Source organism: Rattus norvegicus, chromosome 3 (genome assembly GCF_021556685.1).
Source record: "Rattus norvegicus strain SHRSP/BbbUtx chromosome 3, alternate assembly SHRSP_T2T, whole genome shotgun sequence".
Taxonomy (NCBI): Eukaryota; Metazoa; Chordata; class Mammalia; order Rodentia; family Muridae; genus Rattus; species Rattus norvegicus.
Window position 1 is genome coordinate 90,199,057 of NC_141536.1, and position 26,577 is coordinate 90,225,633.

At 45.2% G+C, this 26,577-nt stretch overlaps 1 protein-coding gene across 8 annotated transcripts in view; it reads right to left on the bottom strand.

Annotated features, from left to right (window-relative positions):
- Positions 1-2,912, bottom strand: part of Hipk3 (homeodomain interacting protein kinase 3) — a 70,033-nt gene extending 67,121 nt beyond the window's left edge. For 4 of the 8 annotated variants that reach the window (XM_087654672.1, XM_087654669.1, XM_087654671.1 and 1 more), the window contains exon 1: positions 2,330-2,912. The gene's annotated coding sequence lies outside the window, so the exon portion shown is untranslated. 8 annotated transcript variants of the gene reach the window in all.
- Positions 2,913-26,577: the final 23,665 nt, after the last annotated feature.

Here is a 26,577-nt window from a genome sequence, read left to right on the forward strand (position 1 = left end):
AAATATCTATGTGTCAAATGGTATACTTGCTACAGCAATCGACCTCTGTAATTTGCAACCCTACTTTATGGTATCCTATGACAGATCATCCAAAAAAATTAACAGAGTATAATCTTCAGCTTCTTCTCAAGCACATTTACAAGAATTATCTCATAGAAACCATCTACTTTAATGAGACTCTAAAAACCCCATGCCCAGAAGCCAACGGCTGGTTTATAAACAAGATAATGACTAGTTCAATGGAAAAGGCATTATGACAAAATGCTAAGACTGTCTCACCATGTTATGATCTGCTTGCCTAATATGTATGTTTAACTACTGTAGTCAGCAATGTCCAAATATAAATTTAAAACATTTAATGGCCAGTTCTGTTCTAGACTTCAAGCTCATCTTACCTGTTTAAAACATGGATGCTATATTTTTATCCATCCTCAAAAATATTTTTTCTTTTTGCAAATATATTTCCGAGGGTGGAAAGGAGGACCTAAGAAATAAATTCTCCCTAAAGTACGATAAAATATCCAAACGCTGGAAAAGCAGACATTTCTGATATATCTCTATGCTATATATACTATAACAAATTTTTAAAAATCAAAATAATTTAAGAAAAATAAACTGACACAGGTTAAACGCTAAATTTCACAAATGAGAGCTCCCTGCCCTTTATATGAATGCAGTCATAAATATACCAGGAAATATCTTGTTAATTTAAAAATTAAGAATTTGGGTTGTTTGGTTAAACTTCAATTACTGTTAAGTGTCATGAAGACAGAGGAATTAATACAACAAAGCAATTTTTAAAAGGTCAGTCATATTTTGTTTACTTAAAATACTAAGCTTAATCATGACCTGTTTAAACCTTATCGTTGCTCATTGTATAAAATTAGCACTGCACTTGCAAACCTAAGCAGAATCTAGACTTATCAAACATATGGTGAGATTTGCCCAGTTTCTGAAATAGTAAATGTGGATAAACATAAGATTATTTTTCTTAGTAAACAAGAACAAAAAAAAAAAAAGAAGAAGAAGAAGAACCTGGAAATGTTTTCATAATCTGATCAGAAAGGAAAAAAATTTTCTTTAAATTTTTCAAGCACCAAGCAATTAAAATCTAGAAATTAAGTAAAATTGTTTGAAGTACCCCACTTGAGAGGCTATAGCTTACAGAAAAAAACCTAAAATAGAAAACTGAAAAATAAAAAACTGCAGCTCTCCAAACAACTCGGAGGTACAGAGAACGAAGACTGGTGATCCAGTTAACTTTTCCAGTCCTGTACCAGAGACAACCAAAACAAAGTTGACCATAAAACCATGAGTTTTCCCTGTAAACTGGGCCATAATCTGAAACCTTGGGGGGGGGGGGGGCGGCGGCGGCGGCTGCTGCTGCTGCTGCTAATAGAAGCTCCTTATAAGCAGGGAACTGACAGGTGGAAAAATAAATTCGCTAGCAGGCCAGCCAGAGGTTGTGAAAACACGGTTCAAGGACCGAACATGTTGTGACTACTCTGTAACAGGTCCAAGGTAATTTACGCACACACCCTTCAGCGCAATCCCTCAAGCACAGATAAAACTGGGAAACAACAGGCTTCCCCCGAGATCCACATACCATTTTACAACAGCCGTCTCCCCTCAGACAGGAAAACAGACATTCTGGTCCCGAGTCCTTTCCGCTGATCTCCCCCAGCGCGAAGGGAAGAGGGCCGCCGCCGCCGTAACGAGAGAAGCCGGCAACAGCCCCGCCGCGCGGCCGCCACGCCTTCCTCCCGCCGCCGCTGGGGACGCGAAGCCGCGGATCACATTTCTCCTCCCCAACAATCACACGCACGCACGTCCCCAGAGTTGACACCCTCCAAACCCGCCGCCCCGCGACGCCGGTGACAGGGCCACCAAGCCTCCGCGGCACAGCCACGGGGCTGGGCGCTCCGGCGGCGTGTGTGCACGTTGGTGTTCGCTCCCATCAATGAAAGGAACGAGGTCTCCGTAGTGACGGCCTAGAGCCACCGAGCTGAAAGAGGGGGCCCCCCGTGGGACCAAACAAAACTTCGGTTGCTGGGAAGAGCCGTTGCGCAACCTTGGCTTGTGGGAAGGCCCGGACTGCCCAGCGCGGCCAGGGCGGCTTCCCGGAGGCTGCGCCAAGCGCGCGCGGAAAGCACGCGCAGTCCTCGCGTCCGGCCGCCTCGGGCCTGGTGTGGCGCCGGCCTTCGGGAACCGCCCCGGCCGGCCGCACTGGACAACCGGGCGGAAACGGAGTGGGAGCGCTCCAAGGGTTCCCCCGGCCCCGAGATCCTGCGACGACGCCGAGCTCCCCGCCCTTGCCCCGCTTCCTTACCTTCCTAGAGGCCCGCGCTCTCCCCGCTTCGGGCGGCTGCAGCCCTGAGCATGTCCAGGGTGGGTCGCGGGGGCCGTGCGGGGACCCGGAGCCAAGCGCTTCAGCAGGCGGCGCCACCCAGCCGGGGCTCAGCCCCTCTCGGCGGCCGCTGCCATCTTGTCCTGGCGGCTGAGAGGAAACGGCGAAACACCCTCCCCCGACCGCTGCTGCTGCTGCTTCTCTGGCTGCCGATCGCAGGGCCCGTCTCCCTCATCTTCCTTCCCGGGGACCTGAGGTGGGGACGGCTCGACTGGGGAGAGGGGCAGTGACAAGCCGGAGGGTCACCGGGGCCTACGGGCAGCGCGGGATGCAGGGCCCGCGGCGGTGAGGGCCCATTTCCCCAGCCCCAGGGTTGAGACAAGGACGATGGCTGCTTGCGAGGCCCCGATGCCAGGGGCCTGCGGCTGGGACTCCTCAGGGCGCCGCGCTGCCGGCAGTCGTCACCGGGGCAGCTGCGGCGGGCAGCTCCGATCTCGGGCCCCTCCTCCGCGCCCGCCGGCCTTGGCCGCCGCCTCCGCAGCGCCACCGCCCGCTCGGCCGCTCTGCGCGCCGAGCCCCGGCGGCCCCGCTCGGGTAGGGCCGCGGCGCCTCCGCGAAGCCCCTCCCCGGGGTCCGCCCGCAGCCGCGCCCTTGACGCTCACAGCCCGCCAGGCGGCCCGCGCGGATCCAACCCTGAGCTCTCACGCCATCCCTCCAGCAGGAACAGCTTCCGTCAGCCCTCCTCTGCAGTTCTGAGCCTGATTCCGGGCCCACTCTGCCAAAAATACACATTTAAGGGATGATCCTAATACCCAAAAGGGGTTCAGATGCGGAAGCAGGATTCCACAGGCCTTTCCAGGTTACCCCATCCTAATTCCCCTTCCCACCCCTTTAAAATCTGTGTCTTGGCATCTTAGGAGTCTAAAAACAAAGAAATAGCCAAATGAATAGTCTCAGCCTAAAATAGGTCCTTCTCGTTCCCTCATTCCAAAACGGCAGACTTGTCACACCATGTCAAAGAATGAGGGAAGGACTCTCTTGGAAGTTTTCCAAGTGCACCACCACAGTCACCGGGAAGCTGCCCACCTCTACGTTGATAATTCTCCATCGAGTTAGTTCCACACCCAAGCTAGTTTCTTCGCTCCTGGAAACTAGGAAATCGACAGAATGGTCCATTTCCACCCACGTAACCATAGAACCATGGAATTTGAGATGAAAGAATCTTACTGATGCATAGTCCAAACTCTTATGCTAGGACAAGGGTTTAGACAAGTTTTTGATGACGTGAGCAAGGTTATAGAGCAAAGCCTTAGTCTCCACCCCTCTATCGCTCCAGAAAGCAACTATCTTTGAAGCAACCCATCATTCAGTAAACCTATTGTGCCACCTGTTTCGTCTGAGTCCTGTTGTTCTAAACTAATGTTTAACATTTCAGCAACGCAAGCACCTTTGTCTCTACAATGGAAATGTTCTTTGCTTTCTTTGTATCTTTACTAGTAGGACTGAGTTTGCTGATATATTTCTCCACACATATGTTTCTATTGCAACAGCTGGGACGAAAGGGGGGGGGTCAACTTGCTGCATAGTCCTTTACCTATTGCCTTTCAAACTAGAAGAAGACTGTGTAGAATGTCTTTAAAAGAGAAAGGGGTATCCCTCGAGGCCACTGATAAGCCTTTTTCTAGTGATGCGTGTTTTCTTCAAGACAGGATACTCCGTGAAGACTAAAGTAGAAAAACCAATGACTGATTTTTAGGAGAGGCATATGCATGAGAGGGGCGTGGTGTTGCATGCCTACAATACCAGTAGTGAGAAGATGGAGGGAACAGGAGGGAGGCTCAAGATAGCGTCTACCTACAGAAAGAGGCCAATGTCTGAGCCATTCTTTTTTTTTTTTTCTTTAGCATTTATATTAGATTTCTTTTAAGGCAATCTAAAAACAAAACAAAAATTACTGCTAAAAAAAATCTACACTAATAGAGAACTCTCTCAGAGAACTCTTTCCACTACAACTAACTTTTCACAGCTTTTGCAAACATATCTCTAGCCTCCTAAGGAAGACTTTCCTCAGGTTTTGTGGGTTGCTACATTTATGAAGAGACTGGAGGTGAGAGTTCCTCCCCTTTCTGCTGAGTAGTTCACCCCACCCCCCTTCCTATGAATTCCAGGAAGGATTTCTGTCACCTTTTAACCCTTGCCTTGCCAGTGACTAAATATAGTACCTAACTTAAAACTACCAAGTAAAGCTTGCTAAATAAATAAGTCCCCCCTCCTCAGTAAGCCTATTGTGTCCTAACCTAATCCACTTCATCTCTTCCCCCTCAAATCCATTCTGAACTGGAACATGCAGATAATCTATTAAAACCATGAAGTAGTGTTGTTGTTGTTGTTGTTGTTGTTGTTGTTGCTGCTGCTCTTTTTTTAAAGGACTGACTTCCTACTGAGTGAGGAAAGACTAATTATCCTCTCATAGTTCCGAATATTTTTAAATACAGGCTATTTCTGAGATAGAGGCACAGGCCTGTGATCTCAACTACTTAGTCTAGGCAAGCTGGAGAGATGGGTCAGCGGTTAAGAGCATTGACTGCTCTTCCAGAGGTCCTGAGTTCAATTCCCAGCAACCACATGGTGGCTCACAACCATCTGTAATAGAATCTGATGCCCTCTTCTGGTGTGTCTGAAGATAGGGACAGTGTACTCATATACATAAAATCTTTAAAAGAAAAAAAAAAAGTCTGGGCTACACAGTGAGTCCACCTGAGCAATTTCATGTAGCCCTTGTCTCACAAAGTTTTCCAGGTCCAGGGAGTCCTAAAATCAAATCCAGTAAGGAAAACATCTAACTTCAACCTTGGGCCTTCAGTGCATACAGGAGTACGTACACACACAGGGGCACACATAAAAGGAAAAAAGCATTAAGGTAACCTTACAACAAAACTAAAATGTTAAGAGAGGTGGAAAGCTAGAGAGATGGCTTGCTGTCCAAGAATAATACCTGAGGTTCAGATCCAACTACCCACATAAAAGCCAGGCAGAATTAGCCCAACCTGGGCCATGGGGAATGAGACACAGAGACAAGAGGATTGCTGGATGCCAGCCTACCCAAAAAATTCAAGTTCCAGATGAGTCAAGAGACCTGCCTCAAAGAAGCAAGGCTGAGAGTGGTATAGAAGGACACCTGACACAAAAAGGGAGAGAGAGAGAGGCAGAGACAGAAACAAACACAGACAGAGAGAGACAGAGACTGGGGACAGCTCAGTTGACAGATACTTATCCAGCCCAAAGCACTGAGGTCAATCCCAGCTCTGCAGAAAATAGGACACAAAGATGACACTTGTAGTTCCAGTGCTGGGGAGGGAGAAGCAGGAGAACCAGAAGTTTATGGTCTTCTGTGGATTCTTAGCTACACAATTAGGCCTGGGCAGGATGAGATCTTGCCCTTTGTTTTTGTTTTTTTCAGGACAAAGTTTCTCTGTGTATCCCTGGCTGTCCTAGAACTCACTCTGTAGACCAGGCTGGCCCCAAATTCACAGAAATCCACACACCTCTGCCTCCAGAGTGTTGACATTAAAGGTGTGAGCCACCATCGCCTGACTTACAGGAGACCTTGTTTCCAAAAAAAAAAAAATTATTTTTAAGAAAAGAGGGAAAGGTTGAAAGGGGGAAATGGAGGGAGGAGGAAAGAGGGACAAAGGAAAAAACTTAAGGCAGAAGAAAATAAATATGCAAAAGGAAGAAAGGAAGAAAACAGAAGAAAAGCCTTGGGGAACTAAGTCTGGAATGAAAGTAAGATAAACCAAGGCAGGGGAAAGCAGAGATGGAGTGGATGTGTGGTCACGGAGTCCAGTGGGCTCGGGTAAAGGAAGCCAGTGAAGGGTTTATTTAGGAAGGGAAAGTGTGCTCAAAGAAGCCATGACAATCTTTGGGTGAAAGAATACTCAGTGGAATCCATTTGTCTTTCTTTCTACTTATTCATATTTTAATTCCAACAGCAGCCAGTCTCTATCACAGTAAAAAGTCAAAGCCACACTGGCCTAAACATAGGACCCTCCACAGGACTAGAGAACCAGACACTCGCTATCTCCTGAGTCCTGTCCCGTCCTCCTGGTCATTTCTTCCTCTATTCCAAGTCCTCCCTCACCTTTTCAAGCCACTCTTAATCCCCCCCAACCCCTCACCCCCCAGTCCCAGACACTGAAACTATCGCAAAGCACCGCTCCACCACTGAGCAATACCCCAGCCCCTTTATTTATGTTTTAGTTTGTGACAAGGTCTTGCTAACCTGCCCAGGCCGACCTTGAACTCACTCTGTAACTTACACAGGCCTTGAACTTGTGAGCTTCCTTTCTCAGCAGCCTGTAACTACCATGCTTACAGTAGCTGCAATTCACAGACCTGCAGCAGGCCCAGCATATCTTAATATCTTTCTGTCTCTCCCAAGGGCCAGCCATCTTAGATAGGCTCATGTACATTTTCTGTCTTCTTCCAAAAGGAACTTTTTTTTGTCATGTGTCAGTTGTTTGATCCCCCACAGTCTAGAATAGGAACGCAATAAATATTTATAAAATGAAAGAATAGATTTTTCTATGTAAGCAGAAACAAGCTGTCCACAAACTTAGCCTGCAAGCAATCACAGACCTGGGTCTTTCTTTCTCTTAGGTCTGCCTCCACCTCCGGTGGGACTCTGTCCAGATGGGGCCAGTCCTCCCTGCACTGACCTTGTATCCACCTCTACTGAACTGCACACAGGTGTCAGCTTCAAGAAATGGCCTCGAACAGCCTTAGCTCACCATGCTAATGCTTCTATTCAAAGCACTGCAGTTTCCAGAAAAACCTTGGAACTCTGTCACAGCCTGAGTCACCAACCCACGCACAGCTATCTTCCTCAAGGAAGTTGGGCTTTGAGGAGTTTTCTGGTTGTTGTTTTCTCCCCTTCAGATCCTAGGTATTCTTTCCGGTCCTTTTTTTTTCCATGTTGGGGGGGTGGGTAAGAAAGGGGAAAGTGAGGGGAGGGAGAAGAAGGGGGGGGGGGGAAAGGGGGAGAGGCTGGGGAGAAGGGGAGAGGCGGAGGAGGGGGAGAGGCAAGGGAAGGAGGTAGGAGGAAGAGGTAGGGGGAACGGGGGCGGGGGGGGGGGGGGGAACAGGGTCAAGAAAAACCAATGAGCTCCCTAACTATACACCAAGAAGGAAAAGTTTATCTGGGGGCTTTATTTCTCCGGGGAGGAGGTCCTGACTTCCCAATGCAAATAATCTACCTTCTTCCTGGAGATCAACTTTGTATATCTGGGCCTCAGGGAGGAGCGGCTGGGATAGAAAAACCCATCTAGAAGCTAGCTGTTCCAGCCCATATTTGAATAACTCAAAAGCCCAGCCCAAAGTTCTGCTTCTCTTCCAAAAATAATAATAATAATAATAATTAAAAGGACTAAAAAAGCAAACACGGCAGGCAAAACGGCTCAAAGGGTAAAGAGATTGCTGATAGGTCTGATCATCTGAGTTCTGCACTGGGATTCACTTTGAGGGGAGGAGAGAACCAGTTGCCCTCTGACCTCCAGTGTGACCCCATCCAAAAAAAAAAAATATATATATATATATATATATATATATATATATATATACACACAAATAAAAAATGTGTTTGGTTTTATTTTGTTAAGCTGGGTATGATGGCACAGGCTTACAGTCCCAGGTACTAAAACAGAAAGGTTCGAAGTTCAAAACTATCTATCACGGGCAACTTAATAGAAAGCCATATCAAAACAAGAATAAGCCAGAGTGTGGTGACTCACCTTTAATCCCAGTGCTTGGGAGGCAGAAACAAGCAAATCATCTCCGAGTTCAAGGCCACCCTGGTCTACACAACAAGTTCCAGGACAACCAGGGCTCCACAAAGAAATCATGCCTGGGGACAGGGGAGGGGGTGGGGTGGGGAACAGACTGTACAGTAATAGTTCACACCTTTAATCTCAGCACTCAGAAGGAAGCAGGAGAATCCCTGAGTTCAAGGCCAGCTTGCTCAACAAAGAGAATGCTACAGAGGACAGCCAGGGCTACACAGAGAAACCCTGTCTGGAAAAACAGACAATACAAAGAAAGAGAGAAAGAGAAAAAGAAAGGAAGAGAGGAAGGAAGGAAGGAAGGAAGGAAGGAAGGAAGGAAGGAAGGAAGGAAGGAAGGAAGAACAAGTATCCAGGGGTAATGACACACATCTTTAATTCCAGAATTTGGAAGACAGGTTGGTGGACCTGGAGTCCCTGGCCATCCAGGGCTATGTAGTGAGACTGTCTCAAAACAAACAAAACTCGGTTTCATTCATTAATGAAGGTGAAAGTGGTATGATATTAGGAAGCTGGTTATATGACTCATCAAGTAGGAGCTCTCTCTCCCAGAGAGCCTAGAGTTGGGATCTCATCACCCACAAACATGCTGGGGAGGCCAGGATGCCTGCTTGTAATCCCAGCATGAAGAAGGTGAGGCTAGCATCCCTCAAGGCAGGGTGGCTAACAATATGATCAGAATCAGAGAGCTCTGGGTTTAAGTGAGTGTGTGTGCACGTGTGTATGCATGTGTGTGTGTGCGTGTGTGTGTGTGTGTGTACGTGTGTGTGCGTGTGTACGTGTGTGTGCGTGTATGTGTGTGTGTGCACGCGTGTGTGCACGTGTGTGTGCACGTGTGTGCGTGTGTATGTGTGTGTGCACGTGTGTGCACGTGTGTGCGTGTGTGCACGTGTGTGCACGTGTGTGTGCGTGTGTTGCATGTGTGCACGTATGTGTGCGTGTGTGCGTGTGTGTGCACGTGTGTGTGCACGTGTGTGTGCGCGCGCGTGTGTGTGTGCGTGTGTGTGCGCGTGTGTGTGTATGCGTGTGTGTGCGTGTGTGCATGTGTGCACGTGTGTGTGCGTGTGTGTGCGTGTGTGCGTGTGTGTGTGCGTGTGTGTATGCGTGTGTGCACGTGTGTGTGCACATGTGTGTGTGCACGTGTGTGTGTGTGTGTGTGTGTGTGTGTGTGTGTGTAGATCAGAGGATACTTGTGGGGATCAGTTCACTACTTCCACACATGAGATACAGGGAATGAGCTCAGGTCTCAGGCTTAGCAGCAAGCACCTTCACCAGATGAACCATCTTGCTGGCCTGTTATCATTTTTTTTAAAGATGTACCCTAATAATCACTCTCTGCCAAAAGTTTCCTAAAGCCCTAATTAACACACACACACACACACACACACACACACACACACACATACACACACACACACTTCTTCCTCTAAAATAATGAAAACACTAGCAGTTTCATGTGGGAAAGATCTCCATGGGCAATGGACCCTCAGAGTCCTCAGCGTGCTCTTCCCATAGGCTTTGCTCAATGTCTTCCCTTTCCTTTTGATTGAATCCATTGGCCACCTGTATCACTGGCTGACTGGATGAAAAGCCTGCCAGTGCCTGTAGCTTCTCCATTGTTCTCTGTCCAGACATTCTGTAGTCTTTCTTTTCCATTCCCTTTGGTTGTTTTTTTGCTCTGTTTTTGAGGCCAGGCTCTCTGGTTAGTCCTAGAGCTCTATGTAGACCAGGATAGCCTCAAACCAGACCAGAGATTCTCCTGCCTCTGCCTCATCCTAGCTTTTCTTGTGTTTCCATGAGCTGGTACATACTAGGCAAGAGCTCCATCACTGAGTCACATCCCCAGCCTCATCCTGCTCTATAACTCTCAAAAGTCAAAAGAACTTAATTAAGCAGCAAAGCACAGATCACTTCAAAGGGTATTTCCAGGTGGTTGGTTGATTGGTTGGTTGGTTGTTTGGTTGGTTGGTGGGTTGGTTGGTGGTTTAGTTGGTTGGTTGGTTAGTTGGGTGGTTCTGAGCTAAGAGTGACCAGGGTCTAGAAACATAGACTTGGATTGTCCTGAAAGATGACATGCTCTACCTCAGAACTTAAATACATGAAGTTTTATAATCACAAAACAAAAAGGCATTCATAGATTAATGAATTTGCAAATGTATTATGGGACAGCAAGTGAGTGTATCAAAACCAAGCAGAAAAACTCTGCTATACAGATTCAGGTTTCTTTCTCTCCTTGAGACAGGGTCTCTCAGTGTAGCCCTGGCTGGCCTAGTGGACCAGGTTGATCTGGAACTTGCACTGATGCTTGTGACTTTGCCTCTGAGTGTTAGGATTATAGGTGTGGTGTGTGCCACCACTGCTATAGGTGTCAGATGGTTTCATGACATTGTTAATGTTGTGATGGTGGGAGCTAGTGGTCTGCTAAAACTCTACTCAAAACAACTCATTTCAGGGAGAGACTTTATCTCATAAAGCAAGGTGGGGCCAGTGAGATGGTTTAGTAAGTAAAGGGGCTTGCTGCTAAACCTGATGATAGACCTGAATATGATCCTGAGTCCCACATGGAGAAAGGAGAGAACCTACTCCTGACAGTTGTCCTCTGACTCCACAGGAGTGCTATGGCATATCCACACACACATGCAAATAGATAAATGATGGTTTTAAAGTAATAAGGTAGAGAGCAATTGAGGAAGATATATCTAATATTTATATTAACTTTGATCCTTCATGGGTACCCACACAGGTGAGTGCACCCACACAACTGTGCACACATACATACACCAGACACACAGACAAATACATATATATTCATAAAGAACATTATAATCTCCCTTTGGAAGGACTAATTCAGAAAGGACTATGTCCCTGAGAAGCCTTAAAATAAAACCAAGAGTAAGACAAGACCCTGGAAAAGGACAATAGAGCTTAGAGTCCTCTCAAATAGTAGTAGAAAGAACAGATGGTGACACAAGTCTACAGTCCCCAGCACTGGGCAGCTGTCCTCCAACTTCTACATGTACTCAGTGGCACTTGTGTACACACACACACACACACACACACACACACACACACGTTTTAAAAAACTTCTAAAACAGACAAGAAGGATCTGTATCTGTGAAGTTTAGGGCTGGGAAGTAGGCTTAATGGATAAAATGTTTGCCTCCTAAGCATGAGGACCTGAGTTCAGATCCCCAGAAACTGAGTTACAGGCCAGCTTGGACTACATAAGACACTGGATAGGATAGATAGATAGATAGATAGATAGATAGATAGATAGATAGATAATAGATAGATGATAGATAGACAGATAGATGATAAGATAGATAGATGTAGGCAATCATTCAAGAATGAAAGCCTTATCTGTTCTTGCTCTACCTCCCACATAATTTGCACAAAGGCTTAAGTTTATTAGCAAACTTTAAGCATTATGACTGGGCAGATAATCATCTATTCTAACTCTCTAAGCTATGTACTTCCCAGCCACAAGCCCTGTGCCACTTGCAGTGTGAGTCTTGCAATGGCTTGCTCTGCTCCATGTCTGTCCTTGTGGCGAATCCCTTGATGACCCTCCTCAGGACTCTTCTGACCTGCTCCTCCTGAGCACCACTTCTCTTCCTCCCTCTCCCTCTCTGGTACCCTACCATGGGATTGGAAGTCCTGCCCCCTCTGCCCAGTCATAGTCTGATAGGCTCTTTATTATCCAATCAGAGATAATTGGGGAGCATCCTTTACACAACCTAGATACAGGAAATGGTTCAATAATCACAAAAGTGCTAGTATATAACTAGATCTCTGGGCACAGAAATCAGCCATTGAAAACAGTGCACAAAACTATCCCCGGTTATGGTAGTACAGGCCTATAATTCTAGAAACTGACATGGAAGGATTGAGTCTGAGACCATCCTGGACTACGTAGCTAGAACCTGTCGCAAAGAGTGAAAATCGATGAAATCATGCATGGTCCACGCCTGCTACTCTGCCTTTGTTCATGGAAGAGAGAACAGAGATTCAGTTGAATGAGAGTAGGTGCTCATATCAGCTTCATCACCAACCCAAGACCACACAGGCCCCACCCTCTTACCTCAGACATCCTGCCGATATATCATGATTTTCTGTATTCCAAAATTAGGAACTCCTTGCTTTATCCCCAAGTTTCTTCTGTCTCTTTACATCTAGACCAAGGAAGCAGCCAGAGTCTCTCTCTATTCAACACTGACAGCCCATCTCCAGGCAGCAAATGCCCCATCCTTTCCTTTGGAGTTCAGGTGCCACAGTGTAACATATGAGGAAGTACACTGGGGCCATCCAAGACAAGCTGTGCTCACTAAGAGAAGTGGCAAGTTCAGTCATGCACGCCCTTGTAACAATGACAACGAGTCACAACTGCAACAAAATCCTGCCTGCTAATGGATTCTTTGGGGGATGGCAAAATGCCAGGCACTTAGAAGAGTCCTTAGGTTCAAATCTATCCTTGTATTCATGATCTTCTCCGGGACAGGAGACAGGGAGCAGGTCCACAGTGCTAGTGCAGCTGAAGTTGCAGTAAATGAGCTGCATAAAGCTGTGTCCTTAGAGACAGGACCTTAGTGGGTGAAAGTGCCTTCTGCAAGCCTGACAACCTTGATACCTGGATCCACATGGTGGATGGAAAGGAACAACTCCCACAAGGCTGTCCTCTGACTTCCACATGTTTGTATCACACACACACACACACACACACACACACACACACACACACATTTTATGAGGGTTGGATTGTTTTTTTCCCTTGTGTTTCCTTTCTTCCTCCCTCCCTCCTTCCTTCCCTCTCTCCTTCCTTCCTCACTATGTAGTCCTCGCTGTCCTGAAACTCCCTATATAGACCAGGCTGGCCTCAAATTCACCAAGTTCCTCCTGCCTCTAAAGGATTAGAGGTGTGCATCAGCACCCACAGCTTGTTCTTTTTCTTGTAGCAACACCATTTATTTAGATTCTTTGCACATCTCATCTCATCCCTACTTCGGGGTTAAAATCACCTCTCCAAATTATCTGCTGTAAATACCAAAGTGTCCCTGGAACATTCCGATTTACGCCCGGCTATAGAGGTCTTTAGCAGTGAAATTTGATCGTTGGTCAAATACTCAATCTTTAAGTAAACCCAAGTTTAGTCTTAGAAAAAGGTATACTGGGGTTGGGGATTTAGCTCAGTGGTAGAGCGCTTGCCTAGCAAGCGGAAGGCCCTGGGTTCGGTCCCCAGCTCTGAAAAAAAGAAAAAAGAGAAAAAAAAAAAAAAGAAAAGAAAAAGGTATACTATCTGCTTATTTTGGGCCAGAGGCTTTTGTAGCCCAGGCTAGCCTTGCACTCATTACATAGCTGAGAATGTCTTTAAATTCTTGACCCTCTGGCTGCTACCTCCCAAAAGCTGAGATTACAAGCCATCCACCATCGTGCCTGGCATAAAAAGTATACTACTTAAAACATTGTTTTGTTTTGTGTTTTAAAATAGCCAGAATAACCTAAACAAAAGACACATTGCAAGAGACTTTGCTCTCCTTCCAGCTGTCAAAAAATGTCTTAATTAACATACAAATCTACATGGCTGCAGCATGAACTGTTCCCGCCCCTAAGCAGCAGCTGGGCTGAAACAGACTTCCTTTCTTATCCTTGACCCTCCCAAGAAAATGGCGGAATAAGAGAGCAGATCTACCCTCAGGAGCGTGCTCAGCTAGCCCTAGGTCTTGAGGCACATGTCATAGCCCCCAAAGCAGGATTCTTCTTTCTAAAATGTGTTCTTATTAGCATATATTAGTTATACAGAATAATGGGTTTCATTATGGCACTTTAATATATGTATATAATGCGTTTCGTTTATGCCTCCCTTTCTCATTCTCATCCCTTCCCACGCACCCCCTCCTTCTTGCCAACTGGTCCCTTTTCTAATTCAATGCAGTTGTTCTTTTTTTTGCTGGCGTGAGGGACCCAGTGAGCATCAGAAGGGTTGCTTAAAAAAGATTGAATAAGGGGTCGTTCAGAGGAGCAGGGGTATCTTACCAGTGTCTGCATCGTTGAAGAAAATACCTTTTCCTCTTTCGGGAAGTGCTTACACATCTTTAGGGAATGATAGCTCTCCTGAGTATCTCCCCTGTTAGATTTTCCTTTCTACCCCACCCCTTTCTTTTTGTTTGTTTTGTTTTTGAGATAGTCTCATATAGTCCAGGCTGGTCTCTGACTTGGCCTCTAGCTGATGACAACCTTGAACTTCTAATCCTCCTGGCTCCACATCCCTAGTACTGGAATCACAGATACTGTCGCCATGCCTGATTTTATGTTGTTTAACGCAGTGCTGGAGATTGAGCTAAAGGCTTCTTTTTTTTCCCCCCAGGACTTCTTTGTGTAGCCCTGGCTGTCCTGAAACTCACTCTGTGGATAAGACTGGCCTTCAGCTGAAGATATCCACCTGGGCCTGCCTTCCAGGTGGTAGGCTTAAAGGTGTGTGATACTGTATCTGGCCACTTCCTAATTTTTCTGTGTTGCTGGGCCTCATGCCTGCTAGGCTGGTTCACTACAGCTGAGCTACAGCTCCATTTCCCTTTGAATTTAACAACTTCTTACTTCTGATAGAGCTAAGCATTTGCAAACTTGATCTATGATAGAAGCAAGGTAGAATTTCACTGAAACTAAATGTTCCGGAGTGTGTCACTTCAAGACAATTGGAGAGGCCAGAGAGATGGCTCTTTCACAGGACCCAGGTTCTATTCCAGCACCCCATGGTAGCTGACAACCATCTGTAACTCCAGTTCCACGTGACCCACCTGACACACTCTTCCAGCTCTGTGAACACACATATAAACACATAAAATGGACAAATAACTATTTAAAAAGGTAACGGAAGATAATCTGTCCAGGTTCTTAGTATTCATAATCTCGGCCCTGTTTGAGATCAGCTCCAGAGGTGGGGTTTTGGAAACTGGTTCTAATGCTTTGATTCAGCAGAGAATCTGTGTCCAAACAATAAAGGTCCTTGTTCCCAATTGGTTTTTGATTGCTCAGTAAAGATAGCAGCGGCTAATGACTGGGCAAATGGAGATTGGACAGTACCCTTAGAGTTGTGCAGCTTGGACGAAGGGGAGAGGAGATAGGGACTCACCAGGGGTGCTGGGGGAGGTATGGTGGAGACAGATCAGATTTAGAGCTGCAGAGGGAAGATCATCTGAAATGTAGTTGTAAAGTGAAAGTGGACCCGAAAGGGCTACTCAGAAGTGTTTGGGGCAGCAAAGACTAATGGGCCTCACAGAAGGTAACGGCAGAAGAGTTAAAGTAGACATAGGTGTTGAACCAGGAGTACTGGAGAGAAAAGCATGCTCGACGTGGTTGGTTTAGAACTGCCAAGTCCTCGAGTAGCCAAGGCATTTCAAAAATAAGCTAATGTGTTTCTGTCTTTCTTTCGCTGGATCCAAAAGAACTCCTGGGCCCGTGGCTGGAAGCACGCGCCTCGCCGGGAGCACAAAGTTGTATAGCTAAAAACTCACAGCTACGGTGAGGGAAGAAAGAGAAAGGCCTGAGATACAGAAAGAAATGCCTTTCTCTGACATTCCCAGCCACACGTCCCTCCCCCTCTCTTTCCCCCTCTCAGCTCTTTTTGAAGCAGCATGACATGGCACCCTACAGTCCCATAGCTCAGGTTGACCTGGAACCCAGTGTATTGTCCAGGCTGGCTTTGAACCTCCAGCAATCCTTCTGCTCCACATGTGCTGGGATAATAGGGATAAAACCACAACACTTGGCTCCTCTTCCCCAGAAAGAATTAGTCATTCATGAGTATGGTCCTTGCCTCTGACATTTACTGCATTCCATTCTGTAACAGGGCTGTAGCTTTTGTCTCAACTTTTGTTGAGAAGAGAACTACCATGCCATAAATACAAAATCCTAACATCTATCCTGGAGTTATGCCCCAGTCATAACATTTAGAGTCCTGACTGGTTCTTCTGAATTCATAGTCCAATTCAATATGTAATGTCTTCGGACCAAGTACTGGTCTTCCCTACCCACAGTGACCCCAATATGCCTGGTTTGCCTTCAGTAAATCTAAGTGTAATTGTTCATGTCAAGTGCTTACCACCTGTGAGTTTAAATTATATGTAGCACTGTGAGTGTTATTAATGAGGTTGGGTGTTTTGTCTTGTTTTGTTTGTCTTGTTTTGTTTTGTTGTTTTGCTGCCGACACAGGGCCTCACAAAGTAAGCAAGTCTTTACTGTGAGTCATACTCCTGCCCCTGGGCTGTTTGTTAGAGGCAGGGTCTTATGTATCTCAGACTGGTATCCACTCGACAAATAGCCAAGGATGATTTTGAACTTCTCACCTCCTGTCCCAACCTCTTGAGTTCTGGAATTATAGATATGTATCACCATGCTGTGTTTTAGGTAATGCTGGGGAATCGAACCCAGGACTTCTTGCACGCTAGAGAAGCACTCTATCAATTGCCCTAACTACATCTTCATCCTCGATGTGTTTAAGATAGGAAATGTTGTTCGGTATTTTCAGTCTTCATAGTTTGTTCTGTGTGGCACAGACAACCTGCTCACAGCTTCAAGGAAGCAGAAGGACCATTAATTAATCATAAAGCAGCTATGGGGATTAATGCAGCAAAACATTATTCTTTCCTAATAGGAAAAGTATACATTTGCAAATATTAAAAAAAAACAAGGAAGGAAAATGAAAAACCCATGTGATTATGGGGGAAGCAATCAAGCACAGGAGCAAGAAGTTAAATGATGTGTTTTCCTACTGAGAATACTGTACAGGCCGGAGCAACCACTGAGACTTGCATTCTAATTGGCATACTGAAAATTATAGTGGGAAGGGCAGCTTTGGTCTGTTCTCAGATAAAGGAATTCCATTCAGAATGAGAACCACAACAAACTCATTTTCTCATAAATTCAGTGTCCTACTTGGGGTTCTTATTGCTGTGATGAAACACTAAGACCAAAAGCAAGTTGGAACAAAAGAAGTTATTTGGCTTACATTTCCACATCACTGTTCATCACTGAAGGAAGTCAGGACAGTTTCTCAGACAGGGCAGGAACCTGGAAGCAGGAGCTGATGCAGAGGTCATGGAGGGGTGCTGCTTGCTGGCTTGCTCCTCATGGTTTGCTCAGCCTGCTTTCTTACAGAACCCAGGACCACTTGCCCAGGGATGGTACCACCCACAGTGCCCATCAATCACATTTTCTTAGTTGAAGAAAATGCCCTACAAGCTTGCCTACAGCCTGATCATTCCTACAGTTCCCTCCTCTCTAATGACTGTAGCTTGTGTCAAGTTGACAGAAAACTAGCACAGTCCATAAAATATCAAAGTTGTGCTGGGCAGTCAGTGGTGGTGGCACATGCCTTTAATCCCAGCACTTGAGAGGCCGGCTGATCTCTGAGTTCAAGGCCAACCTAGTCTGCAGAGCGGACAACACAGAGAAACCATGTCTTTAAAAGAAAAAAAGTTGTTAAAAAAACTAATTTAAAGGGTTGGGGATTTAGCTCAGTGGTAGAGCACTTGCCTAGCAAGCGCAAGGCCCTGGGTTCGGTCCCCAGCTCCGAAAAAAAGAAAAAAGAGAAAAAAAAACTAATTTAAATCATACAGATTTTGAACAAAGTCATAGCTGGAGAAATGACTCAGTATGTAAGAACCTGCTCTGCTCTTCCAAAGGACCTGATTCTGATTCCCATTATCCACATAACAGGCTGCTAACAACAGCCTGGTAACTCCGCCTCCAGACGGATCTGACACTTCCAGCAAGTGTGCACTCGTGCACGCACTCGCACGCACGCACGCACACACATACACACGCGCGCGCACACACACACACACACACACACACACACACACACACACACACACGGCACCTGTGTATACAACCGTGCATATGCATATACATCATGTACAATGAAATATCATAAAAATAAGTGTTGTAAAAAGAAACAAGTCAGTTTACAGTCTGGAATATATAATTAGTAAGGCCTGGGTTTAGTACCCAGAACCCACTTAGGGTGTAACTTCGGGGCCAGGGGAATCAATGTCCTCTTCTTGCCTTCAAGGGCCACATGTGACATTTGACATTCATATTCATTCTCTCTCTCTCTCTCTCTCTCTCTCTCTCTCTCTCTCTCTCCCTCTCCCCCTCCCCTCCTGCTCCCCTCCCCCCTCCCACCCCCCCTCTCTCCCTCTGTGTGTGTGTATCTGTCTGTCTGTTTCAGTCACACACACACATACACACACACACACACACACACACACACACACACACACACAAAATCAGTAAAAAGATCAATACTGTAACAAATTCTTTTCTCTTGCCCCAGAAACACTTAGCCAATCTTCATCACAACAATATACTCCTATTATCAAAAACTAAGAAAAAAGGTAAGCTAATACTGGAAGCAACTTAAAATCTACAACATATATTTATGAGTATTTTTATATCTGAGATATTTTCCTCAGCCAACTATATTTTGTTTTCTTTTGATTCATTTTTGTTTTGAGAGGGCGATGTGTATCCTGTGTGTGCAGGGGTGCTTACCCATGCATGTGCATGTGGGTGACAGAGGTAGATAGATGTTTTTCAATTGCTCCCTGCTTTACATAGTTTAATTTTTTTTTTTTTTACTTATCTTGTGTATGTGTGCGTGTACACACACAACTGATTGAGCCCACAGAGGCTGGCGACAACAGATCCTTTAGAGCTGGAGTTACAGGAGCCGCCTGATGTGAGTCCTGGTGTGAGTACTGATGTGAGTCTTATTCCCCTGCAGGGATGGTATAGACTCTGGATCTGCTGTCTCCGTCCACCCCAGCCTTGGATCAAGGTGCTCCTAGATTTTATATGGGAGTGCAGGATCTGAATAGATTTTTGGAACCTCCCACTCAGAATTGGTGTCAACCACAGTACCGCAGATCCACTTCACTGCTTGCCACATCTGAGTGTCTAGGCAGCTCAGTCCCCTTATCTATTAAACGATACCTGCTCTACGGGTTGCTCTAATGATTAAAAGAGTTAATGGCTGTGAAGTGCTTGGCACAAAAAGGAGTAGGGTCGGCTGCCATTAACATCACTATCATGCGACTACTAGTGATTTGCACCCGTAATGCTAGCACTTGGGAAGCTAAGTCAGGACGGTTTCCTTAAATTTAGCTACAGAGTGAGCTCCTAGCTCATCAAACTAAAAACAGATACAAAAATACATAGTCTGTATTAGTCAGGGTTCTCTGGAGTCACAGAACTTACGGGTAGTCTCTATGTAGTAAGGGAATTTGTTTTTTTGTTTTTTTTGTTTTTTGTTTTTTGTTTTTTTGTTTTTGTTTTTTTGTTTTTTTGTTTTTTTTTTTGAGCTGGGGACCGAACCCAGGGCCTTGCGCTTGCTAGGCAAGCGCTCTACCACTGAGCCAAATCCCCAACCCCGGGAATTTGTTAATATGACTGACAGTCTGTAGTCCAACTCCCAACACTGGTCAGCTGTGGATGGGAAGTCCAAGGACCTAGTAGTTGCTCAGTCCCACAAGGCTAGTTGTTTCAGCTGCTCTTCTGTAGAAGTAGATTCCAACAGATGTGCTGGCAAGGAAGTGCAAGCAGGCAAAGAAGAGCGAATCTTACTCCTTCCAGTATCCTTAAGTAGGCCTCCAGCAGAAGGTGAGTCCCAGATTAAGTCCACCACCCCTGGATCTGAGACTTGTTTTGTCCCAGGCTGACTTTGAACTTGGAGATCTCCTTGCCTCAGTGTCCTGGGATTAAAGGCCTATGTTACCTTGCCTTGGCCTAAGCTTTTTATGGCCACTGTGCCTCAAGATCTCCATGCCAAGATCCAGGTCAAAAACTTGTGTCTTCCAGCCTCAAGATCTGGATCACATGTCTGCCCTCCACTTCTGGATTGTAGTTCATTCCAGATACAGTCAAGTTGACAGGAATAGCCATTACATAGTCTAACTCAAATATCATTGATCATTTTATTTATTTCAAATGCTCTCAAACTAAGTATCTACATAGAGAGATTCTGTATAAAGCAAACAAAACAGCCCACTAATCTGAGCGGGGCATCTGCAGTGTCTTTTATTACTTTATTTTGAGTATATTTATTTGTCCAGACTGGTTCTAGCTGCCTCAGGCTTTGGGTGCTAGAATTACAGGCGTGTGTCACTGCAGTCTGGCTCATGACTTGTATTTTGATAAGAAAATGTCAGTGGGAAGATGGTGTGCAAATTGAGAGGGTGGGACTCCTATGGTTGTCACATTAATATCTATCACTTCTCCCACTGCTGTCTCACCACTTTCCAACCAATATATGGGCAGCAGCCCTATGGAGAAACTCAGTAGCAAGGAACCCAGGCCTCTGGTCATAGCTTTAGGAGAGACAGAGATCTGCAGTTGATGTAGGCTGAGCCTTCAGATGAGCAAGCTCTGACCAACACTGAGTACAATCTCTAAAACCCTGAGTCACAGGAGAGGGAGAACAGTACTGTGCAAGCCTGGGTTCAAATCCCCAGCACCCATATAAAAGCTAGGCAGGTCTGGAAACTATGGATAGCCCCAGTACACAGAATGTAGATACAGAGAGAGAGCCAAATTAGTGAGCTTGGTTCAGTGAGAGACTCTGCCTCAGTAAATAAGATGGAGAGCAGCTAAGGAAGCCATCCAATGTCGGATTTCAGGCCTCGGTGGACATGCGCACAGCACCTCACACCCCCACACAATACAACTCTGAGTCACATCCCATGCAGCTCAGCCTTCCAGAATTCCTGATCCAGAGAAATGGTGAAGTAGGAAATGCTTGCTATTTTAATCCTGAAGGTTTAGGGGGTAATGCATTCCATAGCAACAGATAAATGAACCCATTCTTCATGTTCTCAATGACATATGAGCAGAGCAGACCCCATCTGTGCTTTCAGTTCCAGTGGGGCTGATGCAGCATAAACACATAAAGAAATGAAGTCCAATACTGACAACTGCTCCAGGGAACACGCAGCCAGTGGCACATCTAGGGACTAGGGAGAGACATGGTGGTAATAATGGGGGTAGAAGAAGCATTTTAGGTACGGCAGCACAAATTTTGTTTTCTGTTTGCATTTTTAAGATTAGACTTGATTTTAGAACAGCTTTAAACTTTCGGAAAATTGAGAATGAAGTACAGAAAGTCCTCACACACTACTCTGACATAGTTTCCCCTGATATAGAATCTTTCTAAAATTATTTGTATTTGTCTAACTATTCACACACACACACACACACACACACACACACACACACACACACACACACTTTTTGAGATAGGGTCTCAGTATGATGTAACTCTGGCTGGCCTAGAATTCACTGTGTAGAGCAGCCTGGCTTCATTTCACAGAGATCTGCCTGCCTCTGTCTCCTGAGTATACTCAGCTGACTTATCACTTTCAGCCAACCTTGATCTCCTGGGTAGGGTCATGTCTCAGTTACTTTTCTATTTCGATGGTAAGATACCATGACCAAGGCAACTCATAGAAGAGTTTATTGAACTTACAGTTTTAGAGGGTGAGTGTAGCAGTAAATATCAGTAAAAGATGCACCATCCCATGCTATTGTCAGCTCTGGCCTACTATGTAGACCAGGCTGGCCTCAAACTCAGAGATCCAACTGCATCTGCTTCCCCAGGGCTAAGATTAAAGGCATGGGCCACCAACCAACTTTTGTTGTTCCCTTTAGAAACAGATAATGTCTTAGGCCTTTTCACGAACTGCCGGGTAGGGTTTTCCAGGAAGTCTCTCACCGAGAACACCGCTCTCTTTGTTCCATTTATTTTTGTCTCCTTAAGCATAAGCTATGACTCCAACATTAAATTTCCTGGTGCTGTTTTTCTCCTCAAACTATAAACTCTAGATTCCATTTTGCCCTGCTTGCTCATTTTCACTGTAGCTCTCTCTGTTTAACTGATCACCAATAACCGTGTGACATAGTCAATATTAGGCAGTTTTTGAAATCTCTGCCAGTGAAATTTGTAAAATTCTTAAATTTAGCTTTACACAGATTCTTAAGACATGTTTTTATTTAATTTTTTTTATAGTCCAGATTTTATCCCTCACCCCTACCCCACTAGACCTCCCCACTCCCTGAGGCCTCCAGTCTCTTGAGTCCAAACCCAGCAGCCCTCTGCTGTATATGTGTTGGGGGACTCTTGTTAGCTGGTGCGTGCTGCCTGGTTGGTGGCCCAGAAGACAAAAACTCTAAAGGCAAAAAGCAACTACATTTTTTTTTTGCTAAAATACCATAAGAATGGTCGCTAAACCAGTTATTGTTACTCTCTTCTGAAACCTCTTGAGCTGGGCCTCCACAGTCTACATCTTCCAAGCGTCTACTTGAATGGCCCATTAAGTCTCAGCTTACATTATTCGACCTCTTTCCTAGCCCTAAGGTCCAAAGTCTTCCATATTCCTCCAAAAACAAGCATAATTAGGGCTGTCACAGCAGTAAGTATGCTAACCCAGTCCCAGCTACTGTCTTAGCTACATTGCTGTGCTAAGACACATGACCAGGACAACTTACAGAGGAATTTATTGAGCTTACAGTTTCAGAGGACGAGTCCATGATCATCAAGATGGGGACCGAGGCAGCAGGCAGGCATGGTGCTGGAGCAGTCCCTGGATACCATGCTTGTTGCTCTTCCACATCTGAAACACAGAGAAAGCAGACACTTGGAGGATGTGAGCTTTTGAAACCTCAAAGCCCACCTCCAGGAATGTACATCCTCCCAAGACCACACCTCCTTATCTTTCCCAAATAGTTCAACCAATTGGGTACCAAGTATTGAGTCTGTGGAAGCCATTCCCATTCAAACCACCACAAGCAGAGTTCATTAGATTTTTGCATCATAAAGTTAGCTTTTGCCTCATTTCCCTTTTGAGACTATATGTTTTGAGTGAAGTCACTTTGTACAGCTCACACTTAATAGAATAAAGTATTTGTCAGGCTTGGTGACTTACACCTATAATTCCAGCAAGGACAGACTGAGAAAAGAATCATGGGAGATAAAAGGCAACTTCAGCCAGGGCTACAGAGTAAGACTGTCATCTCAACACTAACAACAAAACAAAGCAAAAGGTTTCTCCTTTCACGACAGACTATTGTTTGAAATACATTTTTTTTCTTTTCTTTCATTTTTTTTGTGGGTGGGGGGAGTGAGACAGAGTTCCTCAGTGTAACCAGCCTTGGCTGTCCTGGAGTCACTTTGTAAACCAGACTGTCCTGGAACTCACAGAGATTGGCCTGCCTCTACCTCCAGAGTGTCGGGGTTTAAATGTGTGCACCACCATGCCCAGCTCTATTTTTGTTTTTTTTAAGTAACATACAAAGTAATAGGTTTTAGCAGATATGATGGTACACACCTATTGTTTTAGCACTTAAGAGGTAAAGGCAGAAAGATCAGTAGTTCAAGGCCATATTCAACTAGGTAGCAGTAATTCAAGGGCAGCTTAAGCTGTGTAAAAACATACTGTTTAAAAATGTTGGGTGTTGGAAAAATGGCTCAGGGGTTAAGAGCACTTATTGCTGGGTTCAATCTCCAGCACCCACATGGCAGCTCACAGCCATCCGTAACTCCCTTTCAAGGGGAATCCAATGCCCTTTACTTGCCTCCACAGGTACCAGGCATGTACGTAGTATACATACATACATACATACATACATACATAATACATACATACATACATGTAGGCAAAACACTCATACACAATTTTTTTTTACTAAATAAACAAAATATTGAGTATAGAGTGATGGCTCAGCAATTAAGAGCACTTTCTGTTTTTGTAGAGGACCTGGGTTCAGTTCTAAGCACCAACATAGAGGCTCACAATAGTCTGCATCTCCAGTTATAGGAGGGCAGACACCCCTCTGGCCTCTACAGACACTGCATGAACATTAGAACATAATTACATACGGGCAAACATGCATACATACATACTACAAATAAATAAAATAATTTTTTACAAAACGTTTGCCATAGGCCAGGCAGAGAGACCCAGATCTTTTGGGTTCAGACTCCGACTTAGAGAACCTGATGACCTAAGGTTGAACTTGAGTTAACTGACAAACTGGCACCTAGCCCCAGTTTCCAGGTGATTCCCCCAACAAATCAACACCTCCAAGTTACAAGCCTGCCCCTGACACTTCACTTCCTAACAACCACCTATCCCGAGGAAAACAGAAGTTAAATTTATGGTTTGGCTGCCAACACCAGCCAATTATATTAAAGGCCATAATGGCCCCCAGTCAGATGTGTGCCAGGCTAGACACCCCCTTCTTGCTCTAAAAATGCTTGCCTGAAACTAGACTCAGGGCTGCCCCCTCCTTTTGGGGTTCACAAATGCTTCCTGGAACCACAAGGCCTTAGCAAGTGAAGCTGCCTCCACCAACCCTGAGAGCCTGAGTTAGATCCTGGGGATGCAGCAGTAGAAGGAGAGAACCAGTTCCTTAAATTGTCCTCTGACATCCGCACACATGCTCTCTGACTACCTTCCCCCAGCACACACACACACAAAATAAATGGACAAAATGCAATAAAAGATGTTAGCCTCAGCCAAGCATGGTGGAATGGGTCTGTAATCCCAGCTACTCCAGAGCCTGAGACAGTAGAATTGCAAGTTCAAAGTCTCCCTGTGCTACAGACTGTGGCCAAGACCAGCCTGCACGGAAAGAGGGCATAGGATGTAGCTCAGCATTACCTGAACAATATGTTCAAAGCCTCTCCTTCCTTTAGACCCCAAGAGAACCCTCAGCACAGTGGCCTATCATCACTCTCCGTAGCGTATTTATTTCTTCCTGATCTTTTCTGTCGCTTTGACTTTGAATAAAGTTTTAAGATAGTCACAACCCAGTGTTGCGGTGTGTTTTCTGTTGCTGTGACAATCACGACAACAAAGCAACTTGGGGGAGGAAGGGGTTTATTTCACCATACGTTTCCAGGTAACAGTACATCACTGAGGGCAAGTCAGGGCAGGAACTAAAGGTAAGAACCTGGAGGCAGGAACTGAAGTAAAGCCATGGACGGTGTTGCTTCCTGGCCTGCTTTCCATGGCTGGCTCAGCTTACTTCAACACCCCAGGACCACCTGCCCAGGGCAGACGCCGTCTACAGTAAGTTGGGCCCACCAATATTAATCAATAAAATGCCCCACAGACATGCCCACAGGCCAGTCATTGGAGGTGATTTATCAAGTGAAGCTTCCTCTTCCCAGGTGACCAAAATTGACAAACGCTAACTAGCGTACCCTGTATCCACAACTGGTAAACTAACTCTCTCTCTCAATAAATAAATAAATAAATAAATAAATAAATAAATAAAGTAAGAAGGAAGACAACAGAAAAACTAACTAATCAATTAATTGGTTAATTGGTAATTACTGTAGAGATTCTAATGGAAACTCCTACGAAGGATAGGATTTTTGAGCTAGATCTCTAGCCTAGTCTCTTTGCTTTGATGTTAAAAATGATAAACTTAAGAGATTTAAATGTTTTCTTTTTTTTTTTTTTTTTTTTTCAGAGCTGGGGACCGAACCCAGGGCCTTGCGCTTGCTAGGCAAGCGCTCTACCACTGAGCTAAATCCCCAACCCCTTAAATTTTTTCAATTAAAAAATTTAAAAACAAATTGTTTAAAATTTTTCAGAAACAATGACAAAAGTAATAAAGATCTAAAAAGACTAAATTCATGTGTAATTCATCTTAAACAAAAATTCTAGCCATAGCAGTACTGAGGAGGCAAAAGCAGGCTGGGCCATCCCGGTTTACCGAGGAGTATCAGGACAGTCAGGGCTACACAAAGAAGCCCTTTCTTGAAAAACAAAAGCCTTTCTACTGCAAGAAAGCTGCCTGGTGAACTCAAGACACAGGCCCACAGGAACAGCTGAAGACCTGTAGAGAGGAAAAACTACACGCCCGAAAGCAGAACACTCTGTCCCCATAACTGACTGAAAGAGAGGAAAACAGGTCTACAGCACTCCTGACACACAGGCTTATAGGACAGTCTAGCCACTGTCAGAAATAGCAGAACAAAGTAACACTAGAGATAATCTGATGGCGAGAGGCAAGCGCAGGAACACAAGCAACAGAAACCAAGACTACATGGCATCATCGGAGCCCAATTCTCCCACCAAAGCAAACACGGAATATCCAAACACACCAGAAAAGCAAGATCTAGTTTCAAAATCATATTTGATCATGATGCTGGAGGACTTCAAGAAAGACATGAAGAACTCCCTTAGAGAACAAGTAGAAGCCTACAGAGAGGAATCGCAAAAATGCCTGAAAGAATCGCAAAAATCCCTGAAAGAATTCCAGGAAAACATAAATAAACAAGTAGAAGCCCATAGAGAGGAGACACAAAAATCCCTGAAAGAATTCCAGGAAAAC